This window comes from Oryx dammah, unplaced genomic scaffold, assembly GCF_014754425.2.
Source record: "Oryx dammah isolate SB20612 unplaced genomic scaffold, SCBI_Odam_1.1 HiC_scaffold_23, whole genome shotgun sequence".
NCBI lineage: Eukaryota > Metazoa > Chordata > Mammalia > Artiodactyla > Bovidae > Oryx > Oryx dammah.
Genome location: NW_024070207.1, coordinates 37,312,158 through 37,335,684, shown reverse-complemented (window position 1 = coordinate 37,335,684; position 23,527 = coordinate 37,312,158).

The window sequence follows — 23,527 nt, the reverse complement described above, 5'->3', positions numbered from 1 at the left end:
GGCTGAGTAATACCCCATTGTATATATGCACCACATGTTCTTTATCCATTTACTTGTTGATTGACACAGACATAGAGAACAAATGTGTGAATACCAAGGGGAAAATTGGGGGTGGGATGAATTGGGAGATTGGGATTGATGTATATAATTATTGATACTATATATAAGATAGATAACTAATGAGAACCTATTGTATGACATAGGAAAGTATACTCGGTGCTCTGTGGTGACCTAAATGAGAGAGAAATCCAAAAGAGAGGAGAGATATGTATACATATAGCTGATTCACTTTGCTATACAGTAGAAATTAACACAACATTGTAAAGCAAATATACTCCAAAAAAAGGTTAACTTTAAAAAACTTGATGGGGTAGGAGTATCTTTAAGAGGTGATGAATTAAACTGTTTGAGGCCATTTCTACCAATCATTCTTCTGCTTGCCCATTTCCCTCCTCTGATGGACTGTGAGCCCCAAGAAAGCATGGATTTGGCCTGTTCCAGTCATCTTTATAGTTCCAGTGTCCTGGTAGTTCAGTTCAGTCACTCAGTCATGTCCAACTCTTTGCAACCCTATGGACTGAAACACTCCAGGCTTCCTTGTCCATCACCAACTCCCGGAGCTTGCTCAAACTCGTGTCCATTGAGTCACTGATGCCATCCAACCATCTCATCCTCTGTCATCCCCTTCTCCTCCCGCCTTCAATCTTTCCCAGCATCAGGGTCTTTTCAAATGAGTCAGTTCTTCTCATCAGATGGCCAAAGTATTGAAGCTTCAGTTTCAACATCAGTCCTTCCAATGAATATTCAGGACTGATTTCCTTCAGGATGGACTGGTTGGATCTCCTTGCTGTCCAAGGGATTCTCAAGAGTCTTCTCCAACACCACAGTTCAAAAGCATCAATTCTTCGGTGCTCAGCTTTCTTTGTGGTCCAACTCTCACATCCATCCATGACTACTGGAAAAACTATAGCTTTGACTAGATGGATCTTGGTCCGCAAAGTAATGTCTCTGCTTTTTAATATGCTGTCTAGGTTGGTCATAGCTTTTCTTCCAAGAAGAGTGTCTCCACTTGCAGATGGTGGCTGCAGTCACCATCTGCAGTGATTTTGGAGCCCAAGAAAATAAAGTCTGTCCCTGTTTCCATTGTTTCCCCATTTATTTGCCATAAAGTGATGGGACTGGATGTTGTGATCTTAGATTTTGAATGTTGACTTTTAAGCCAGCTTTTTCACTCTTCTCTTTCATTTTCATCAAGATGCTCTTTTAGTTCCTCTTCACTTTCTGCCATAAGGGTGGTGTCAGCTGCATATCTGAGGTTATTGATATTTCTCCCAGCAATCTTGATTCCAGCTTGTGTTTCTTCCAGCCCAGCATTTCTCATGATGTACTCTGCACATAAGTTAAATAAGCAGAATGACAATATACAGCCTTGACGTACTCCTTTCCCGATTTGGAACCAGTCCATTGTTCCATGTCCCATTCTAACTGTTGCTTCTTGACCTGCATACAGATTTCTCAGGAGGCAGGTAAAGTGGTCTGTTATTCCCATCTCTTGAAGAATTTTCCACAGTTTGTTGTGGTCCACACAGTCAAAGGCTTTAGTGTAGTCAATGAAGCAAAAGTAAATATTTTTCTGGAATCCTCCTGCTTTTTCTATCTTTATCTTTATCCAAGCGATGGCAATTTGATCTCTGGTTCCTCTGCCTGTTCTAAATCCAGCTTTAACATCGGAAAGTTCTCAGTTCACATAGTCCTGCTAGTCATTCACTCAACAAATATTTAACTTACTGTGTGACTGGGTGTGCACTCATCTTGGATATTCAGATATAAATAGAAGAGACATGATACCCCTCTTGTGGAGCTTACAGTTTAGCATTCAACACTATTAGTCAAAACAGATTACAAGTCAATTATTACGCCAGACCATGCTAAATGCCATAAAGGAAATGTATAGATGAAAGTGATAAAGGATAACAAAGAGGAAATATTTAGAGTGAACAAGCAAGATTACTTTGGCAGGTGACATTTAAACTGCAACATGAAGGATGAGAAGGAGCTAGTCCTGCAAAGAGGAGAGAAGAAGCACATTTCAGGTGCTCAATACATATTTGCTGATGAATTAGTTAATGACTGAAGTATATGGAAATGAATTCCTCTGTAGAGGCTTTTATCACGTACAATCACTTGTAATGGAAAGACTCACTCTGATCTCTATGTTCACTATCTTGGATTTTCCTCTCTGGACAGCCTTGGACCATCAGCAGTCTAATATCAGTCCTTGAACTGCTAGTCCTTTAGATTATAGCAGCTGCTTATAGCAGGGGGTGCCCCAAGTCAGCCATTCACTCAGTTCTTAACAGGCCCCAATGCATATGACCCAGCATCCTGCTCGTTGGCCTTGGGCAGCCTCCCAACCTGGCAACTCCTCTCTACGAGCTTTTTTCCAGTGATAAATAAGCCTTTATATAACTTGTTAGGATGTTGTATGCTTTGATTTATATATCCTTTGAAAAACTTGAGAGCTGTAGGCATATCCTTAAATGTGATGAACTAGGCTGTTTGTGGTCATTTCTGTATAGAGTTTGATAGTGGACCCTTGGTCAGGAAGATAATCGGACAATTCTTTGAACCTCTCTTCCAAAGCTTATCACATACTGCCCTGAATTTTATTTTGTGTGTATGTGCCTTTCTTATCTCCCTTACTGAACTATAAATATATATTTTTTAGGGTAAAACTGTGCTTTTTGGACATCTTCTGTCTCCTTTTATTGACTTGCTCATTGTGTGTTTGGATTTAATTTTTCCTGTGAGGATATGTTTTGGGACTTTCTTCACTGAATTATATTCTTGGAAAAGCTTCACTTAAGTTCAAGGGCAGTTCATGGTATAGTGGTTTTTGTGTGTGTGTGGTCCATCCATAATGTGGCTGTATTAGCCAGAAGTTAAATCAGAAAATAGAACCATGGGTGTATATCTATCTATGAAGAGATTTGTTTTAGGAATTTGATATCACACAATCTTGGGAGCTCATTAAGCCATCTCTGTAAGGTGATTATCTTTGTCTGTTGCTAAGGTTTGAAGTCCACAGGGCAGGCAGTTGGGAAGGAAAGATGGATATAAAGCGGAGGAAAGCAAGAACATGGTGGAACCCATGAGGATGGATTGAAATCCATGGCAGTACTTGTTGCCTTGACCTTGATGTCATGGTTGTCCCAAGAGGCCAGGACACTTTGTCACAAAGCCAAACACATGTACACCTGGTCCAGACATTGGAGAAGCTGAAGGAGGATACAGGGAAAGATGGAACAGTCATAGGTCCAGTCACATCCTCACACCTACAAGGTAAGCCGGCAGATACACAACAAAGTGTGCAACATGGTTGCTGCTTCCTTTCTTCCCCCCACATCTCCCACAAGAATCTCTCTTGTGGACCACTCTAACTGAAACATCCAGGAAAGGGAATGCTGGGAAATGTAGTTTGATCTAGGCAAGTGGGTTGATCACAAAGCCAACCCAGTGACTTTGACTCAGCGCTCACTCCTTGGAACCTGTAAGCTATCAAATGCTCCTTACTCGCTCATGGTAGAGAAATCTAACCTGTTTCCTTCAACCCTACTTGAGTGGGTCTGACTTCCCTGGTTGATTGACTCAGCCTCATTGTACTCAGTCTCCAAACATTGTTACTCCCTTAAATATGTCATATTGTCACAGCCCTCAGAGAGATGCCCTTATGGATCTAATAAGGTGATTTTTTTCTGCAGTGTTTAAACTGATTTTTAAAATTTGTTGCTGTTGTTTTTAATGAGGGCCCTTTCTTGGATTGTTCTGCCTCTTACTAGTTCTTCAAGGGCGAGACAGTATCATAAGGGAGTTGTTCAAAAGTCAAACATAAACCTGCTATGTCTATGGGTAGATGATACTGTGAAAGAAATAGTACTTTTGTAAAAAATTTATTCTGGAAGTCACTTTCCTGACTTTCAGGATTTCTGGTTGTCTTTAGAGCCGACTGAGGCATTGAGGCAGTCCAGACAGGAAAGAGAAAAAAGGAGCGAGAAAAACAGAATGAAGGAAACACAGTGGGTAAGCCTTGCTAGCATAGCCTTTCCCTTCCAGTTTGGCGGCTGGAAAGAGAAAAAAAGGAAGACAAGATGGTGATGGATGCTTTGCAAGGTTTTAGCAGAGAGGATCTTGGCAGGTTGCCTTCTAGCAGAGAATGTGCAGTTCATAGACATGGCCACAAGATGGTGCAGTAACCATGTACATTGTGTACCCTGGAGGGAGGGGATCAAGGCCCTCTAAATATTCAGCTTTGTTGTTTGTCCATATGGGGCCTAAGCATTGGGAAGACAGGAAATGTGGAAGGCAGCCAGGGAATTTGAATGTTTTACCGAATATTATCTGCCGTCTTTGAAAATGAAGAAAACCTATTTACAGCCATGCTTGGCTCTGAAACCGTAGTGACGAGTAGTGGGTATGCAAATCTGTCAGCCAATTATGAGTGCTTCACTTTTGTCAGTTACACGGCAAGCTAATAAACTGTGACATAAACTGGCACGTTTCATACAACAGATTCTGTTGCCATTGGGCGTATTTGATGTGCTATGAGGCGGAATGGGACACAGAGTTTTTGTCCCTCTAAACATAGACTTTTCTCTTGAGGCCTGAATGATGAATTTCATTGTATCCTCCTTAAATCCTGTATCCTCCTTAAATTCCATACAGGACATTGAAATAACAGTGGTTTAGGCAATGGCACCCCACTCCAGTACTCTTGCTTGGTAAATCCCATGGATGGAGGAGCCTGGTAGGCTAGTCTGTGGGGTCACGAAGAGTGGGACACGACTTCACTTTCACTTTCATGCATTGGAGAAGGAAATGGCAACCCACTCCAGTGTTCTTGCCTGGAGAATCCCAGGGATGGGGGAGCCTGGTAGGCTGCCGTCTCTGGGGTCACACAGTCAGACACAACTAAAGCGACTTAGCAGCAGCAGCAGCAGGATGACTTAAGAGTTTCGATGCAAGTAATTGTTGCCGTCTCATCTGCTTGGGGCTCAACGAAGGTAGATTGGTTCATAGAACCCATTAGCAGCATAATTCCTAAACATAGGCATATGATGTGCAGGGCCTAGCTAAAATGTCATGAAATATAGGATTTTGAAGTGAGTGTAAACTATATTTAAGTGCTTTAGAAAAGAATGCATAACTCAACAGGTAAAACCTGGCTCACCTTTAATCTATATACTGGTCAGAGAGATTGTGTGTCTGTGTGTGTGTGTGTGTACGTGTTAGTTGCTCAGTCTCAGTTGTATTTGACTCTTTGCAATCCCATGGACTGTAGCCCGCCAGGCTCCTATGTCCATGGAGGTCTCTAAGCAAGAATACTGGAGTGGGTTGCCATTCCCTTCTCCAGGGCATCTTCCCAACCCAGGGATCCAGCCCGGGTCTCCTGCATTGCAGGCAGATTCTTTACTAACATCTGAGCCACCAGGGAAGCCTGTTCAGAGACATTAGCTTTAAGTATATAACAGAGAATGCAATTGAAACTAACTTTATTCTATTCAAAAATAAAGCAATTTAAAACAGGAATTTAAAAAATTGTTGGGTTTCTACACAGAAAATCCTATAGGAAGATAATTTTAAGATGTTACAAAAGATAAAGACACGTGACAGTTTAGAAGAAAATAATTATACCATATGTAACAAAGGGTTGATATCCATAATTACAAAGAACTAATATAGAACCAATAAGGAAAAGATAAACAAGCCAACAGCCAAATAAATAAAGGTCTTTGAACAAGAAATTCACAGAAGAAATACAAATCCCTGATAACATATGGACAAGTGCTCAATCTCACTGCATAATGCAGAAGAGTCCTTAAGTACTGGTAACAGGGAAATGCAAATCCAAACAAAAAACATAGCATTTTTTTTTGGCCTCTCAGATATGGGGAAAAAAGGATAATATCCATGGTTGTTAAGGGTATATCGGAAGAGATACTCTCATATACTCTTGAGAGTAAATTGTAACAGGAATATCTGGATGACAATTTAACAGCTTCTATCAAAACTTCTAATGTGTATGACAAGAAATTCCACTTAAAAATTTTTTTATTGTGGTAAAAGTTACGTAATATAAAACACTCTTTTAACCACATTTATCTGTACATTTCAGTGACTATTGTCCTGCAACCCTTACCATCATCCAGCTCCTGAATTTTTCACCTTCCTGAACTGAATCTCTGTCCCCATTCCCCCTCTCCCGCTCCCTGGCATCTACAAATATACTAAGAAATTCCACTCTTAGGAATGTCTCCTATCCTATAGAAATACTCAATATGTGTCCACATTTGTGCATATAAAGATGGTCATCACAGCATTGTTTATGCTAGAAAAGATAGAAAACAATCCAATTGTCTGTCAATTAGGCCAGTGGCTAAAGAAACAGGCATGTCAATACTATGAGATATGCAGTTGTTAAAAGGATTAAGACAGAACTGTATGTACTGACATGAGCCAATCCCAGTCTACTGCTAAGCTGCTAAATCACCTCAGTCGTGCCCGACTCTGCGCAACCCCATAGAGGGCAGCCTATATAGTTAAAAAGGGTGTGTGTCTATATAGTTAAAAAGGGTGTGTGTGTGTGTGTGTGTGTGTGTAAATATACAGAAACAGATCTAATAATGCTGATGAGCTCTAGCTCTGTGGAGGGGATTTGGATTGCGATGTGAAGGAACGCTCTCACATTTTGCTTTATATACTTCTTTATATATGTTTAATAAGCAGGTACTAACATATTGTTTAGTTGCTAAATTGTGGCCAACAATTTGTGACCCCATGGATTGTAGCCTGCCAGGCTCCTATGTCCACAGTATTTCCCAGGCAAGAATACTGGAGTGGGTTGCCATTTCCTTTCCCGATCAATGAATTATGAAATTTAAAAACACGTTTATTTTTAAAGATATTATGAGAATTAGAAAAGTTACAACCTCTCGCCTCAAAGTTTCACAGGTGCCCAAATAATCCTCAATAACAAATGAAAAAGTGAAGACTTACATAAGACAGAGATTAACAACTGTGTGCTCCTAATGCCTCTTATTTTTGTTCCTTTCAGGTCCACAGAATTTGCTTTTAGTACAAGTTCTTCCTGGCTGTCATCTGGCAGTGACCCTCCAAGGGACAATAGGAGGGACTGGGATGAGGACCAAGAGGATTGGTTAGAAAAGCACGTTTTTCTCTCCTTCAACCTATGTTGCCGTAACTCACTGAAGAATGTTTTCCTCCTCACTTTTTGTGTCTTTTCTTATTTTAGGGCTTTCCAAATTGTGCTTCTACACAATCATGCAGTTTTTAGTACTCATGGTTAGAATTCCATGATCTGGTTAGATCTGGACTTTTGTAAAACTATTCCAATGTGCTTTTTCTGAGAAATTGTCGCTTTAGCCAACTCTATTTCTTGCTCTCCCACCTCTTCTTACTTCCTAGGGACTAAAAAAAAATGACATAATCCATTCTGGGATCCATGGAATTGCTCCACACTTCCCTTGTGATCACCTGGGGCCTTCTATCATGGTTTTTGATTTGTTTAAAAAAAATTTTTTTTTGTCTTCTTCAGCTGCATTTTGTTGAGTGTTTTTGATTTCTGAGTATATGCTTTTGCACCAGGTAGCATCCATCAGGGCTACATCCGCAATCAACTCCTTAACTATTTACCCTCAGAGGAAAATTTGCTATGATGAATGCTGTCCATTTTAGCTGATTAGTTCACCTTCTTTGCTGAGTGGTTGCGTTAAATACACTCCTGAGGCATATTTTGCAATTTCTGCCCTGGTGCAGTTTTTTCCAACAGGTATATAGATTGCTGGTCACACATCACCATCAGATTTTGACCTGCAGTTATATTTGTAAATGACTTTTCAGCCTTTTCCACTACTTCCCTTGATCTGTATATCTATAAAGAACTCCTTTTCTGAGATCCGTATCATTTATGTATGTTCCACTTTAACTCTCTATGACCTCCTCTTCGCTTTATTCTAGAAGATAATAAGTGTCAAAGACTAGTATCCTCCTCTGTCCATTTTTCATATACTCTTCTAGATCTATTTTCTTTTGTTGGAGGAGGTTAAAAATAGCTACCATTTATTATGTAATCTCTGGGATGAAAATCTTCATTACTGAATTTTTCTGTAATGAGCAGGCGTATTTGTCTTCTACCCAGTAAGTATTGATGAAAATATTAAATAGCATCAGCATTAGGTCAGTTCCTTGAGAAACACAATACAGCGTGCTTCCTTGCCTCTGGTTCTTTTTGAACTATCAAAAAGTAGTTTGTCAATATCATCCTCTAGTACCAATTGTATATGGTCTGAACCATATTTTTCAAGCTAGTTAATAAGTAGGTCATGGCCAGGAGCAGAAACAAAAGCCTTTCTAAGGTCAATACATATTATGTTGTTTGCTACCCAAAATCCATTGGGCTTGTCATCCGTTACCAACAAAAATAATGTTGTTCAGCAGGGTTTTTTTCCTTTCATAATGTAGTATCAATAGTTATTCAGCTCCTTGTGCTCTTCTTACCTTTCTTTTAACTTTTATTGTGAAATTATTTTTTAAATGTTGTCCTGTGAGTAAGATTAGGTTTATCTTTCGACACGACTGAGCGACTGAACTGAACTGAACTTCATGTCTATGTTGACTCTACCCTTTCTTGGAAAGGTAGGTGGTGTCTTTGTCTTTGTTATGATCTCCAGGAAACTTTCAAGAATTTCCAAACATGGTACAGTAGTTCATCAAAGAATCTAGATGATTCTTTAAACATTTTAGGATGAAAGTCCTAAGATACTGTTTTGAATTCTCAATCTCAACTATGATTGTTCAGTATTAAATCACAGAGATTTAAGCAGCCCATGTTGCCTGCTGTGACTTTGTGTGTGTGTGTGTATGGGTGTGGGTGTGTACACTAAAGTTTCCTTTGACTTTAGTGTCATGTTTTAGATTACCTCCCCACACACTCAAAGAACCACACTACTTCCTTTTCCTTTTGTACAATATGCATTATTTTCCTGTGCATCAGTTGCTAGCAAGATCTTATTCCTTGCTTTCACTCTCCACATTTTATCTTCACATGTAGCTGTTTCAAGTCTTTTATGGACTGGAGAAAGGTATTAAATAAATCTACTTCCTCAACGTCCTCAGAGATAGTTTTGTTCAAATCTGATTATGCCAAGGACTGCAATTGTTATCTCCTGGAAATAGCACTGGGGATGGGGCTAATGCTTGAGAAAGCCTCTTCTGATCCTACAGTGGGGTTTCGCATCCAGACTTTAAATGTGTAATCTCTAGTTATGTAAACCCCACACCTTCTCTCTATATAGTACAATGTCTTTTATTTATCTCTTTAAAATAAATATATAATAGGAACTTATTCTCTGCTACTTAGATTCCCCCCCAACTTTGTATCATGATTCTTTTTTCACTAACATAAGTGTACAAATTACAAAAGTAACTTTGTGCACACAGGCAGACCATCAAACCCATCTTCATATTATGCTGGACAAAAAAAAGAAAAAACAAAAAGCAAAACCTCTTACTGGAAATTTTCTCTTCTCATTTTTGCTTCCTATCAGCATTGGTGGGAAAAGTACAGCAATACTATTATAATCAATATTAGCTAACTTTTATTGAGTGTGTACTATGAACATGCCCTTGAGTTGTTTTAACCAGTTAACCCCTACGTTATACCTGGAGTAAATGGAAGTTCAGAGAAGTTAACTGATTGGCCCAAAGTCATACAGGTAAAGAGTGACATGGTTGGTCACTCTCTCGGTCACCCTTTGTGTGTGTGTGTGTGTGTGTGTGTGTGCTCTTTATTTTTTATTTATTTATTTTTTTTTACTTTACAATACTGTACTGGTTTTGCCATACATTGACATGAATCCACCAAGGGTGTACATGAGTTCCCAATCCTGAAATCCCCCTCCCACCACCCTCCCCATATCATCTCTCTGGGTCATCCCAGTGCACCAGCCCCAAGCATCCTGTATCCTGTATCAAACCTAGACTGGCACTTCGTTTCTTACATGATAGTATACATGTTTCAATGCCATTCTCCCAAATCATCCCACCCTCTCCCTCTCCCTCAGAGTCCAAAAGTCTGTTCTATACATCTGTGTCTCTTTAAGATGATTCATGTAGACAGCAAAGTGATTCAGTTATACACACACATGTATATAGTATTCTTTGTCAGATTCTTTTGCATTTTAGGGTATTACAAGATATTGAGTATAGTTCCCTGTGCTATACACTAGGACCTTGTTGTTTTTGTTTTATCTATTATATATATATAGTAGTGTGTATCTGTTAACCCCAAGCTCATAATATATCTCTTCCTCCCCACCCCCGTTAACCCCTTTGGTAACCATAAATTTGTCTTCTGTGTCTGTGAGGTAGGCCACTGTTTACTAGACTGGAGTTGGGTAGTCTGAAGGTCTGAGATAAGATTTTTGACATTTTATTGTCCAATAAATTAGCATCCATATTACAATTTGTGCCATATTAAATTCTGTCAAATAAAATATTTTAAATAAAGAGTATTGTCTTATTATAAAAATTATATGTTCATATTAGAAAACTCAGGAAAAAATTCATACCTGAATCCCACCATTTTACTATATTACCTTTCAGTCTTTCTTTTATGCAGACTTTTTCTTATGATTTGTTTGAGTGTTATTTTGCCATTTTATTTTTCTTTTTAGTTTTTGGTTTTTATTTTTAATTGGAGGATAATCGCTTTCCAATATTGTGTTCAGTTCAGTTCAGTTCATTTCAGTCGGCTCAGTCGAGTCCGACTCTTTGCGACCCCATGAATCGTAGCATGCCAGGCCTCCCTGTCCATCACCAACTCCCGGAGTTCACTCAGACTCGCATCCATCGAGTCAGTGATGCCATCCAGCCATCTCATCCTCTGTCGTCCCCTTCTCCTCCTGCCCCCAATCCCTCCCACCATCAGAGTCTTTTCCAATGAGTCAACTCTTCACATGAGGTGGCCAAAGTACTGGAGTTTCAGCTTTAGCATCATTCCTTCCAAAGAAATCCCAGGGCTGATCTCCTTCAGAATGGACTGGTTGGATCTCCTTGCAGTCCAAGGGACTCTCAAGAGTCTTCTCCAACACTACAGTTCAAAAGCATCAATTCTTCGGTGCTCAGCCTTCTTCACAGTCCAACTCTCACATCCATACATGACTACTGGAAAAACCATAGCCTTGACTAGATGGACCTTAGTCAGCAAAGTAATGTCTCTGCTTCTGAATATACTATCTAGATTGGTCATAACTTTTCTGCCATATATCAACATGTTTATTTTACCTGATTGTGAAAATACTGTACATGTAATTTTGCAAAGGTTAAAATATTATCTTTAGAGCATAAACATTTTCCCCATTGTGTTCTTTTTTAAAGGTTATTTAGCAATTGAATGACTGCAATCTATAAGTTACTTAGCCTTTTCCATATAATTTAGCATATAGGCTGTTTCCTTTTTCATTACTATAAATATTGCTGTAATTAAGGTCTTCAATGATAAAGCTCTGGTGTGTATTTGGAATGATTCCACAGAAATGAAATTACTAGATCAAAGAATGTGAACCTTTTTAAAGTTTTGGATGAATGTCTAAACTGATTTCTGAGCTGGTTGTTATCAATCAACAGTCTCAGAGCTTTAGAGACAGATACTGTGCATGAAATATTTCCTGAAGGTAGGCCTGAATTTTCATTATTTAATTAATCTGTAGAATCATAGAAGGTTCAAGTCATGAAACTGGGATGCTGGGAATTATATATGCAAATATTTATTTATACAGACAGAAACACAGAAAGATTGTGATTCATGAAAATTCTATGTGGAGTTAGAAGAGCCAGGATTGGAATAAGGACATTTGACTTCAGTTACCTTTTTTTTCCCACTACTGTTTCACCTATTCCCATTTTGAATCTTGTTGCATTTTCCATCTTATAAAGATCCCATGAGTATTTACACGTTTAGAAAGGGTTATAGAAACAGTGTATGTGTGCATTCAGTCATTTCATTCATGTCTGACTCTCTGTGCCCCCATGAGGTTGTAGCCCACCAGGCTCCTCTGTCCATGGGATTTCCCAGGCAAGAATACTAGAGTGGGTTGCCATGCCCTCCTCCAGGGGATCTTCCTGACCCAGGAATCTAACCTGTGTCTTCCACATCTTCTGCACTGGTCAACAGGTTCTTTACCCCTAGCACCACCTGGGAAGCCCTATAGAAAGAGGAGGGAGCCTAAATCACAGACATGGATTAGTGATGGTGGAGCACCTGGCCCCCGGTGAAGGAAATATTTTGGACAAGGAGGTTTTCTTGGTCATGTCCAGTTGCACCCTGTCAAGTGCCACCACGTCTGCTGACACACAAGACCAACTGTACTCAGAAATGGTTCAGAGAGAAGCTCCACCCTGCTCTTCCAACATCAGGCAGTCATTCAGTCATTTTCCTGGCTTGCTCTGGGGCATCTCAGAAATAGAAAACACAGCTCTGCCCTCAGAGATCTAACACTGGAATGGAGAAGGCAAGAATTGTGTTCATCGGAAAATGAAAGAGATGTTGGGTTCTGTGGTGTGTATAACTCAGGCTTCAAGGAAATTTTAGGATGGGGGTATGTGGAGAAGGTTCTGCATAGGAGTTGAGTAGAGCAAGTCTTTAACATATGGGCAATGTGGATGAGCTGTCAGGGAGAAGTCGTTCTTCCTTTAATTAGCTAAGAGGGTATGGGTTGGCCTGCAGTGAGGATCTAGCCGTGGTCAGGAGGAGGCTTAGGTTAGAGGGAAAGAGGATTCGAGAATACTTGAGAACATCTGGTCCATCTACCTCGTTAGCTAGATAATGACCACAGAAAACCTTTATATCACTCTTACCAAGTACTGTCCTAAGTCCTTTACAGATACTGAGTCATTTAATCTTTATTAACGCTTATAATCATTATCCCATTCTGCAGATGGGAAAACTCAGACATGGAGAGATTCATTAACTAGCACAGGGTCACAGAAGTAATAAGTCGAGTTGCAGTATTTGAACCCAAGCAGTTTGGCAAGAGTCCATATTCTTAACTCCAACATTGTTCTGCCTTACATGCAGGAAAGAAAACTGAGGCTCAGAGAAGGAAAATGGTCCACCTTCCCGAGAACAGCCTTTAAAGCTGTGTGAGACTTGCACCCTGGTTCTTCCTGGAGCCTAGTTTCATTCCCCAGCCATACCTCCACCACAATGAATAGTCCCCAAACTCACCGTGGCTTTTCATGTCTCAAAGGAGGGCCTCAACAGAGCAGAAGGAATCTGAGCTTTGGAGCCAGCATGCCTGGGCTCTTCAGTTCCAGCTTTACCATGTACACAACTCTACAGAACCTATGACGTCTCAGTTTGCTCACCTGTAAAATGTGCATAATGATGTCTACAGACTGGTGTGGCGATTTGAAATAACACATCAAAAGTACATAGTATGGTACCTACAACATAGCAGGTCATCAAAGGTATGATGACAAAGATGCTGTTGGTGTCATTTTTGACTCTGGAGGCTTTGTGCCTGCTGTTCCCTCTATGCGGCCGGCTCTAACTCCCATCTCAGTCAATTCTATCCACCCTTCACAATTCAACGTAATCATCACCTCTTCCAAGGAGTTTTCTTAGTTTCCTCCTCTCTGGGAGTTCCTTTGTGCTTTCATCACACCCTGGGTGGACCTCAGAGATGGTATATTTCCTATCAAGGTGTTAGTCATGTGGCTTCTTCACTGTCTGCATTTTCAGTGCCCAAGCTCTGGAGGCCACTGCTCTCAGGAAATTCACTCTGAACACAATCTTTCTCTTTTTTCATTTCCAAAAGATGAAACATTTAATAGTGCTCATATTTGAGTCTCTTCTTTTCCAATAACTGAAGTTGACTATTTCCATTTCTTCTTTACTTTCCCCTTCAATGAGTGCCATCCATGTATTGGGAATTGGCATTAGATGTCATCCATATGTCATTCTGTGCAGTCTTCTTAAGGACTCTGCCAAGGTGCATTAGTTCTCTTTATAGATGGGGAAAGCGAGGCTCTGAGGATTTAAAGAAATTTGTCCAAAGTCACAGCTGGATGCTTCATGAGGTGTCTTGTTGCATATGAATCTTTCCTACTGCTGGCTGGGCCAGTGGCAGTTGACAAGGGTATCCATTTGGAGGCAGGATCAAGAAGCATCAGGCAATCAATCAATCTGCCAGACAAAGGTAGGAAAATATCATGGCCCTGTCACTCACTGACTGTAAGCTTAGCCCATTTAACACACCTCTGTTTTCTCATTTCCTCATCTGTAAATTGTGGGTAATAATAGTTTCAATCTCATATAGTTACATAGAGGATGAAATTAGTCAATACATTAAAAATATTTAGCACAGTACCTGGCACATGGTAAGCACTCAATTAATGTTGCCCATTGTTTTTAGGAAACAGAGGTAAGCCAAATTATTAATAATATTACTGGCGTGCGTGCATGCTCAGTCGCTTCAATCATGTCTGACTCTTTGTGACCCTATGGACTATAGCCTACCAGGTACCTCTGTCCATGGGATTTTCCAGGCAAGAATACTGGAGTGGGTTGCCTTCTCCTCCAAAGGATCTTCCCAACCCAGGCATTGAGCCTGTGTCTCCTGAAGCTCCTACATTCCAGGCAGATTCTTTTTGGCTGAGCCACTAGTGCTATGCTATGCTTAGTTGCTTCAGTCATGTCTGACTGTTTGCAACCTATGGACTGTAGCCCACCAGGCTCGTCTGTCCATGGGGATTCTCTAGGCAAGAATATGGAGTGGGTTGCCATTCTCTTCTCCAGGGGATCTTCCCAACCTAGGGATCAAACCCAGGTCTCCTGCATTGCAGGCGGATTCTTTACCAGATGAGCCACCAGGGAAGCCCAAGAATACTGGAGTGGGTAGCCTATCCCTTCTCCTAACCCAGGGATCTTCCCAACCCAGGAACTGAACTGGGGTTTCCTGCATTGCAGGTGGATTTTTTTTACCAGCTGAGCTACTAGGGAGGCCCAATAATATTACTACTGCTAATAAAGCCAACAGGGCATAAACCTGTAGCAGTTTCAAGCTAAGTCAGGTACAAGGTTTGGACACCGGGAGGGCATTCTGACCTAGACAGGGTATCAGCAGCTCTCAATGGTCAGAATTAAGTACAGAGTCAAAAAGACAAGATGCTAGTCGAAATGATGACAAGTCTTTAAATAAACCACTCTGTTATTTCATCCTTTCACAGAGAGGCCAAGCCAGTCAGGGGCACGCCCCAGCCTTTGCAAGGTACACTGGTACAATGCTTTGGAGCTGGGGATTTTGAGAGAGATGACAGCCCCAAAGCATTGGGAATGTCTCAGAAGTAACACATGTTCACTGTGGAAAAACAGAAACCACGGAGACACAAAAAGTTTAAAAATAAATATAGCCACTATTAATATGTCTATGTTTAGCTCTTTCTATAGTTTTCCTCTGCAGATGTAATTTTTAACAAAATGGAAATCATCCTGTGAATACAAATTTTTCTTAAGTTAAAAGTACATCTTCAATATCTTTTCATGTCATCAAGTACTCCTCCACAAGATAATTTCTTAAATCTGTCCAAATGTCATTTTGATCATACAGCCACAAATGATCAAAATGAGAAAGAACAGACAGAGAATCCAAGAGACCGGTGCATCCTTGTGAGAAGCTCGTGGATATGCTCAGCTTTGAAAAAGGATGAGTTCAATACTTGGCAAGACAGGATTCCAAGCACTGCATCTCAGCGGCATCTGCAAATCTGATCATGGTGTCTTTTCAATATTTTCTCATTCACTGATGGTGGCAGCCACGATAGTGTTCATTGCCAACCTCAGCTCTAGAGAACGTGATTGACCGACGGCCCCAGAGCTGCTGTGGTCTGAGAGCCTTTGCCAAATTTGATTTCTCTCCTTTGCTCCACGGGGTCAGACCAACATTGCAGTGTGAGGCCATTTGCAGCCACTCCAGCTCTTGCCTTGCCCCCATTTTCTCAAACGGGTGTTTCCTCAGATGAAATTTTTGCACACTGAATCCTGTCTTGATCTCGGCATCTTGCAGGACCCGATTCTAGCAAACTGATGAACGGGAACAGATGAGAGCTGGCATCAGCGCTCACTGTACATGTGAGTGTCTCACTGCAGTTACCACTGAGCCAGCAGAAGCTGCTGTGGACCTGCGATGACCCTGCAACATTGGGTCCTGATCCACCTACACCTGGTCAGTGCCATTTGGCTCAGCTAAATCCCTGGGGCTGCCAGGAACCAAATCTACTTCTTGGATACTGACTGACAACTAAGGCTTTGTGGAAAATGTTTCTCTCTTAAAAATTGCAGCTGTCCTCAGTGTTCATTGCAGCACTATTCATAATGGCCAAGACATGGAAGCAACCTAAATGTCCATTGACAGAGCAATGGATAAAGGAGATGTAGTGTGGATGTACAATGGAATGTTACTCAGCCATAAAAAGAATGAAATAATGCCATTTGTGGCAATATGGATGGACTAGAGATTGCCATACTGAGTGGAGTAAATCAGCCAGAGAAAGACAAATATCACATTGTTGATTAGGAGACAGTTGTGTCCTATTCCTTTTGATCGCTTGGACTGTAGCCCACCAGACTCCTCTGTCCATGGGATTCTCCAGGCAAGAACACTGGAGTGGGTTGCCATTTCCTATGATATCACTTATATGTGGAATCTAAAAAGATGATACAAAAAACATTTACAAAACAGAAACAGACTCACAGATTTTGAAAACAAACTTATGGTTACCAAAGGGGAACGCTGGCGGGGGATGGTGGTGTGGTTTAGTAGCTAAATCGTGTTCAACTCTTGGGACCCCATGGACTATAGCCTGCCAGGCTTCTCTGTCCACGGGATTTCTCAGGCAAGAATACTGGGATGGGTTGCCATTTCCTTCTCCAGGGGATCTTCCCATCTCAGGGATCAAACCAGGGTCTCCTGCATTGCAGGCAGATTCTTTACCCACTGAGTCACCGCAGAAGCCCCAAAAGTAGGGGAGAGAGGGATAAACTAGGAGGTTGGAATTAACATGTACACACTACTATAAATAAAATAGATAATTAACAATGACCTACTGTATAGCATAGGTGTATTCTACTCAATATTCTGTAATAACATATGGAGAAGAATCTGAAAAAGAATGGATATATGTACATGTATATAAGTGTACCACTTTACTATCCACCTGAAACTAATGCAACATTATTAATCAACTATAATACAAAATAAAAATTATCAAATTTATGAAAAATTGCAGGTGTCCTAGCTCAATTATGGTTTATGAAACTAGCCAATTCTCCTCGAAGGCCAGCCTGATTGAGCAGCTACAACTTGACCCAGATGACATGGCATCCGTGTATCCAGCTCTTTGGTTAAAGCCATTGCTCTCAGTATCACCACTGCACTTGCCAATAATTACAAGAGCTTACATTTATTGAACACTTAATTTGTGTCAGGCATCATGCCAAACATCATGCATGCCACATCTTATTTGATTCTCATAGCTACTCTGTAAGGTAAGTCCTATTTTTCCTCCAGAGAAGTGTTCTCGGAAAACCACATAACTAATAAATGGGAAGATTTAAAGTCAGGTGGATCTCATTTCTCAGCCTATGCTCTTAACTACTAGAATGAGCACACCTGGAACACATTATGAAAGCTTTTCTTGCCAGTGATAAGTCCAGGTCAGGACTCAGGCTTCACTCACTCAACATTATTGCTTGATAGCAACCTTCTCCGGGCCCAACTTCCACTCTGAGATGGGAAGAGGTGCTGGATGGGGAGGACTTGGATAAGAAGTTGGGTCTAGTTTGTCATGCAGGGAAGTATGTAGGTGAGGAGACAGCAGGTGGATTCGAATCCCAATGAGACAGCTATCAGAGGGGCTAGGATTAGAGAAAAGACTGTCCCATTTCACACTTCACATTTAGGGACACCATGCTCAGGAATGACCTAACTGAGCAATCATAGGCTGCAAGCATCAAAGTAAACAGAGATTATTTAGGCAGGGCTTTTCTCCCCAAAGTCCAGAGTGATTTTACCCAGAGTCCTTATTTGTCCCATTAATTCATGGCATCGTGACTGCCTTAATTGCTGCCATGTTTCCCTCATCAGATGATTGTGATGCATAGCACTGCCTCCAACCCCATGATGGCTCAACTAGCGCCCAAGTACATGCTGACCATCATTTGAGTCCATTAGGAAACTACTGAGTATCTCTTCAGCCACTCGGCCCACGCTGATGCTGGGCGCGTGATAGTTGAGTATTAGCTGCGATCACTGGCAGTGTCAGGCCACTGGCTGCTCCCGTTCTTACTGCTTTCTTCCTTCCTGGCTTCTCCATTTCAGCAATGTGGTGACATAGCCGGTTGTGCTTCACTGAGGTCTCTCTTGTTGACACTGAAGTCAAGATGGGCTTAGTAGCTGTGTCTCCACGCCACCGGCAAATAAGCAAGAAGAGTTAAGACTGTGGTTAAGTGCTGAAGGGAGGGGGTGGAGAAAGACAGAGAAAATCTTTTCCATGATCCTCTTCCTCCTCCTCCTCCTCACTACAGTTTTATCAAGCACCTACCACATGCTACTGGCATACATTATCTCAGCATTCTGAGCAGCCTTCTGAGAAGCACTGCACCCATATTACATACAGATCAGGAAACTGACTCACACAGCAGTCAGCTGAATCATTTCTCCAAGTTCATATGTAACTAGTATAGGACACAAACCATGCCTACCCACAGGTGAATCATGTTCTAATAGTTTTAGTTAACATTATGAAAGAGTATATGGCAAACTAACAAATGTAATAAAATCCAGAGCTACAAGACACATTGCTGATAAATGTCATGGGATGGGAAGGAAGAAATTAAGGAGCAGCAACTATGTCATGGAAGACTCCTGAAGAACATGCAGTTTCAGGGGCTTCCCTGGTGTTTCAGTGGTTAGGACACCATCTTTTTGATGCCATAAGCCCAGGTTCAGTCCCTGGTTGGGGAAGTAAGATCTCACAAATTGGACGGTGGGGCCAAAAGCAACAACAACAAACAAACAGCATGGAGTTTCAACAGCCCTTGGGAGATTGTATAGGACCTGGATCAGTTCAGTTCAGTTCAGTCGCTCAGTCATGTCCGACTCCTTGCGACTCCTCCCATGGACTGCAGCATGTCAGGCTTCCCTGTCCATCACCAACTCCCAGAGCTTACTCAAGCTCATGTCCATAGAGTCTGTGATGCCATCCAACCATCTCATCCTCTGTCGTCCCCTTCTCCTCCTGCCTTCAATCTTTCCCACCATCAAAGTCTTTTCCAATGACTCAGTTCTTTGCATCAGGTGGCCAGAGCATTAGAGTTTCAGCGTCAACATCAGTCCTTCCAATGAACATTCAGGACTGAGTTCCCTTGGGATGGACTGGTTGGATCTCCTTGTAGTCCAAGGGACTCTCAAGAGTCTTCCCCAACACCACAGTTCAAAAGCATCAATTCTTTGGCACTCAGCTTTCTTTGTGGTCCAACTCTCACATCCATACATGACTACTGGAAAAACCATAGCTTTGACTAGACGGATCTTTGTCTACAAAGTAATGTCTCTGCTATTTAATATGCTGTCTAGGTTGGTCATAGCTTTTCTTCCAAGGAGCAAGCGTCTTTTAATTTCATGGCTGCAGTCACCATCTGCAGTGATCTTGGAGCTCCAAAAAATAAAGTCTGACACTGTTTCCACTGTTTCCCCATCTATTTGCCATGAAGTGATGGGACCAGATGCCATGATCTTCGTTTTTTTGAATGTTGAGTTTTCAGCCAGCTTTTTCACTCTCCTTTTTCACTTTCATCCAGAGGCTCTTCAGTTCCTCTTGCTTTCTGTCATAAGGGTGATGTCATTTACATATCTGAGGTTATTGATATTTCTCCTACAATCTTGATTCCAGCTTGTGCTTCATCCAGCCCAGCATTTTGCATGATGTACTCTGCATAGAAGTTAAATAAGCAGGATGACAATATACAGCCTTGACATACTCCTTTCTCAATTTGGACCCAGTCTGTTCCATGTCTAGTTCTAACTGTTGCATCTTGACATGCATACAGATTTCTCAGGAGGCAGGTAAGGTGGTCTGGTATTCCCATCTCTTGAAGAATTTTCCAGTTTGTTGTGATCCACACAGTCAAAGCTTTGGTGTAGTCAATAAAGCAGAAATAGATGTTTTTGAGGAACTCTCTTGCTTTTTCTATGATCCAACAGATGTAGGACCTGGATGACAGAGGGGAAAATGGAGACTGTTCCAGGTAGGAAAAATCACTTAGACAAAGGCATATGGCTGACAAAGAACCCAAGGAAGGCAGTGCTAGGCACTGGGCTAGGTGTGTGGGATATTGTAGTGAGCAAAACAGATAAAAAACTGTTTTCTCGAGACCCGTGGTTGCCAAGGAGGATGAGAGTGGAGGAGGGATAGAGTAAGAGTCTGCGTTTAATATATGCAAACTATAATATATTGAATGCATAAGCAACAAGATCCTACTGTATAACACAGAGAACTATATTCAATACCCTGTGATAAACCATAATGGAAAAGAATATGTGTGTATATATGTAACTGAATCACTTTCCTGTACAGCAGAATTTAACACATCATTGTAAATTACTTCAATTAAAAGATGTTAAAAATCCCTGTTTTCTTGGAGATGACATTCTATTTTGTCATTGTAAGAGCACTTATCCCTATTTCTAACTAACTAGTTTATTTGTTTACTTATGCCCTACCCCTCCCCAGAATGTAAGCTTCATGGCAGCAGACAATGATTCTAGTTGCCTTTCTAGCTTTCATTCTCCTTTCTCCAGACAACAGCCCCTGACAATTTGGGAAATGCCCCAAAGATGATTTTCAGCCATGTGCTTGGAGTTCATCTGTTGGCCCTGTTATCTACTCCAAACCCAGTGGCATGATTTACAACCCCTCCTGAAATTTTGCTGATTGTGTCAGAGATGGGAATGTATATCCCAGGCTTAAGCTGGTCCAGTTAAGGTAAGCCTTAGGACATTTGCTCTTCTGTGGGCCCACCACTGATGGCCATGAGGGGAACAGTCCGTGCTGCTGAGGATCACTATGTGAAACCTAAGAGTAAAGCTTACACTTCAGACGAGAGCACAGAGGGACACAAAGAACCTTGGTGACATTACTGAGTTGCTAGGTCAAGCCTCACTGGAATCTAAATCTGCCTCTAGACATTTCAGCTAGCTGAGCCAGTTTGAGTTAGACTTTCTGTCATTTGAAAGAAAAAGGTTTGAGAAAGGCACTTTATTTTCCTTGTTGCTGTGTCTTCTCTAGAACAGTACCTGGCACCTAGCAGGAACTCAATATTTTAGTGAGTGAAAAAGGGGGTTAAGGGGGAAGTGACCCTGTTTTTTTTTGATGTATTTAAAAATTAATATATTGCTTTAGGTTTAATTTTTGTGAAGCACATTACACATACAAAAGTGCTTGTCCAACATAAGTATATTTTAAAGATTAATATTAAAGAGAACATCTGTGTAACTTCCACCTTAGTTAAAAATAGAACAGTGCCATTTCATGGTGGGGAAGGGGGCTGGCATGTAAAATGAAATAGACTACCAGCAGTAAAAAATCTACCTGCAGTATAGGACATGCAGGAGACTAGGGTTCGATCCCTGGGTTGGAAGACCCCCTGGAGGAGGGAATGACAACTCACTCAAATATTCTTTTTTTTAATTAATTAATTTATTTATTTAAATTGGAGGCTAATTCCTTTACAATATTGTGGTGGGTTTTGCCATATGTCAACATGAATCAGCCACGGGTGTACATGTGTACCCCCTTCCCACCAATATTCTTACCTAAAAAACCCCATAGACCTAGAAGCCTGGCAGACTGCAGTCCATGACTAAGCAACTAAGCACACAGCACACATTTCACATGGAGATTAGATAACGGATGAACCACAAACATACTGAAGCAATTTTAACACATTATAGTAGAAGTTGGCATATGCATTGCAGGTTTTAGATGAATTTCTTCCCAGTAAAACTTGTTGTAAATTGAAAAAAAAAAATTAGAACAGTGCCAGCATCTTGGAAGGTCCCTTTGCTTCTTCCTCACAGAGCAAATCACAGTGCTGACTTTGCATTAATTATTCCCTTGCTTATCTTTCCATTACCTACAATACCCTGTAGTACTCCTTGAACATGCATCTCTATAGTTTGCCTGCTTAACAAATAAACTTTATGTAAATTGTGGAATTATACAGTAGGCTGTTATGAATGGCAATGTTCACTCTTTATATTTGTGAAACCGATCCTTGTTGTTGCATGAACTGGTAGTTCATTCATTTAATTGCTGTGCAGCATTACATTGAATAAAAATCTTCTAGTCTTAAAAAAGAAAAAAAAACATTTCCCCATGTATTCATCCACATTATTATTATCATCTACGTTATTATCAGTGTTGTTATTACTAACATTTGGGCTGCTTCCAGTTTGAACCTATTACAAACAGCAATACTGTGGATATTTCCTGCACACATCTCCTGGGACACAGGTGCCCAAGTCTCTTGGGTATATACCTAGGAATGGCATCACCGAGTCAAAAAGTACACATATGTTCATGAAGGTAACTGTTTTTAGACTGTTATACCAGTTTGAAATTTATTTTTTTATTTTTAAATTGTTAATGGAGTATAGTTGCTTTGCAGTCTTGTGTTAGTTTCTGCTGTACAGAAAAATGAATCAGCCAAACGTATACATATATCCTCTCTTTTAAAATTTCCTTTCCATTTAGGTCACCACGGAGCAGTGAGTTCCCAGAGGAGGTTCTCACTGGTCTTCTGTTTTATGCATGCATGCGTATATGTATACACGAATTCAGTCGTGACTGCCACCCCATGGACTGTAGCCCACCAGGCTCCTCTGTCCATGGAATTTTCCAGACAAGAATACTGGAGTGGGTTGCTATTTCCTTCTCCAGGGGATCTTCCCAACACATGGACTGAACCCACGTCTCTTACATCTCCTGCATTGGCGGGCAGGTTCTTTACCAGCTGAGCCACTGGGGAAGCCCATTTTATACATGTGAAAGTTAGTTAAGTCGCTCAGTCATGTCCGATTCCTTGTGACCACGTGGACTGTAGCCCACCAGGCTCCTCTGTCCATGGGATTCTCCAGGCAAGAATACTGGAGTGGGTTGCCATTTCCTTCTCCAGGGGATCTTCCCGACCCAGGGATCAAACCCAGGTCTCATGCATTGCAGGCAGACGCTTTAACCTCTGAGCCTCCAGGGAAGCCCCATTTTATACATAGTAGTATATATATGTCAGTGCCAATCTCCCAGTTCACCCATCCCTCCCAAACCCCCCTTGGTGTCCATACATTTGTTCTCTAACTCTGCGCCAATTTGCAATCTAACCAACAATGTGGGA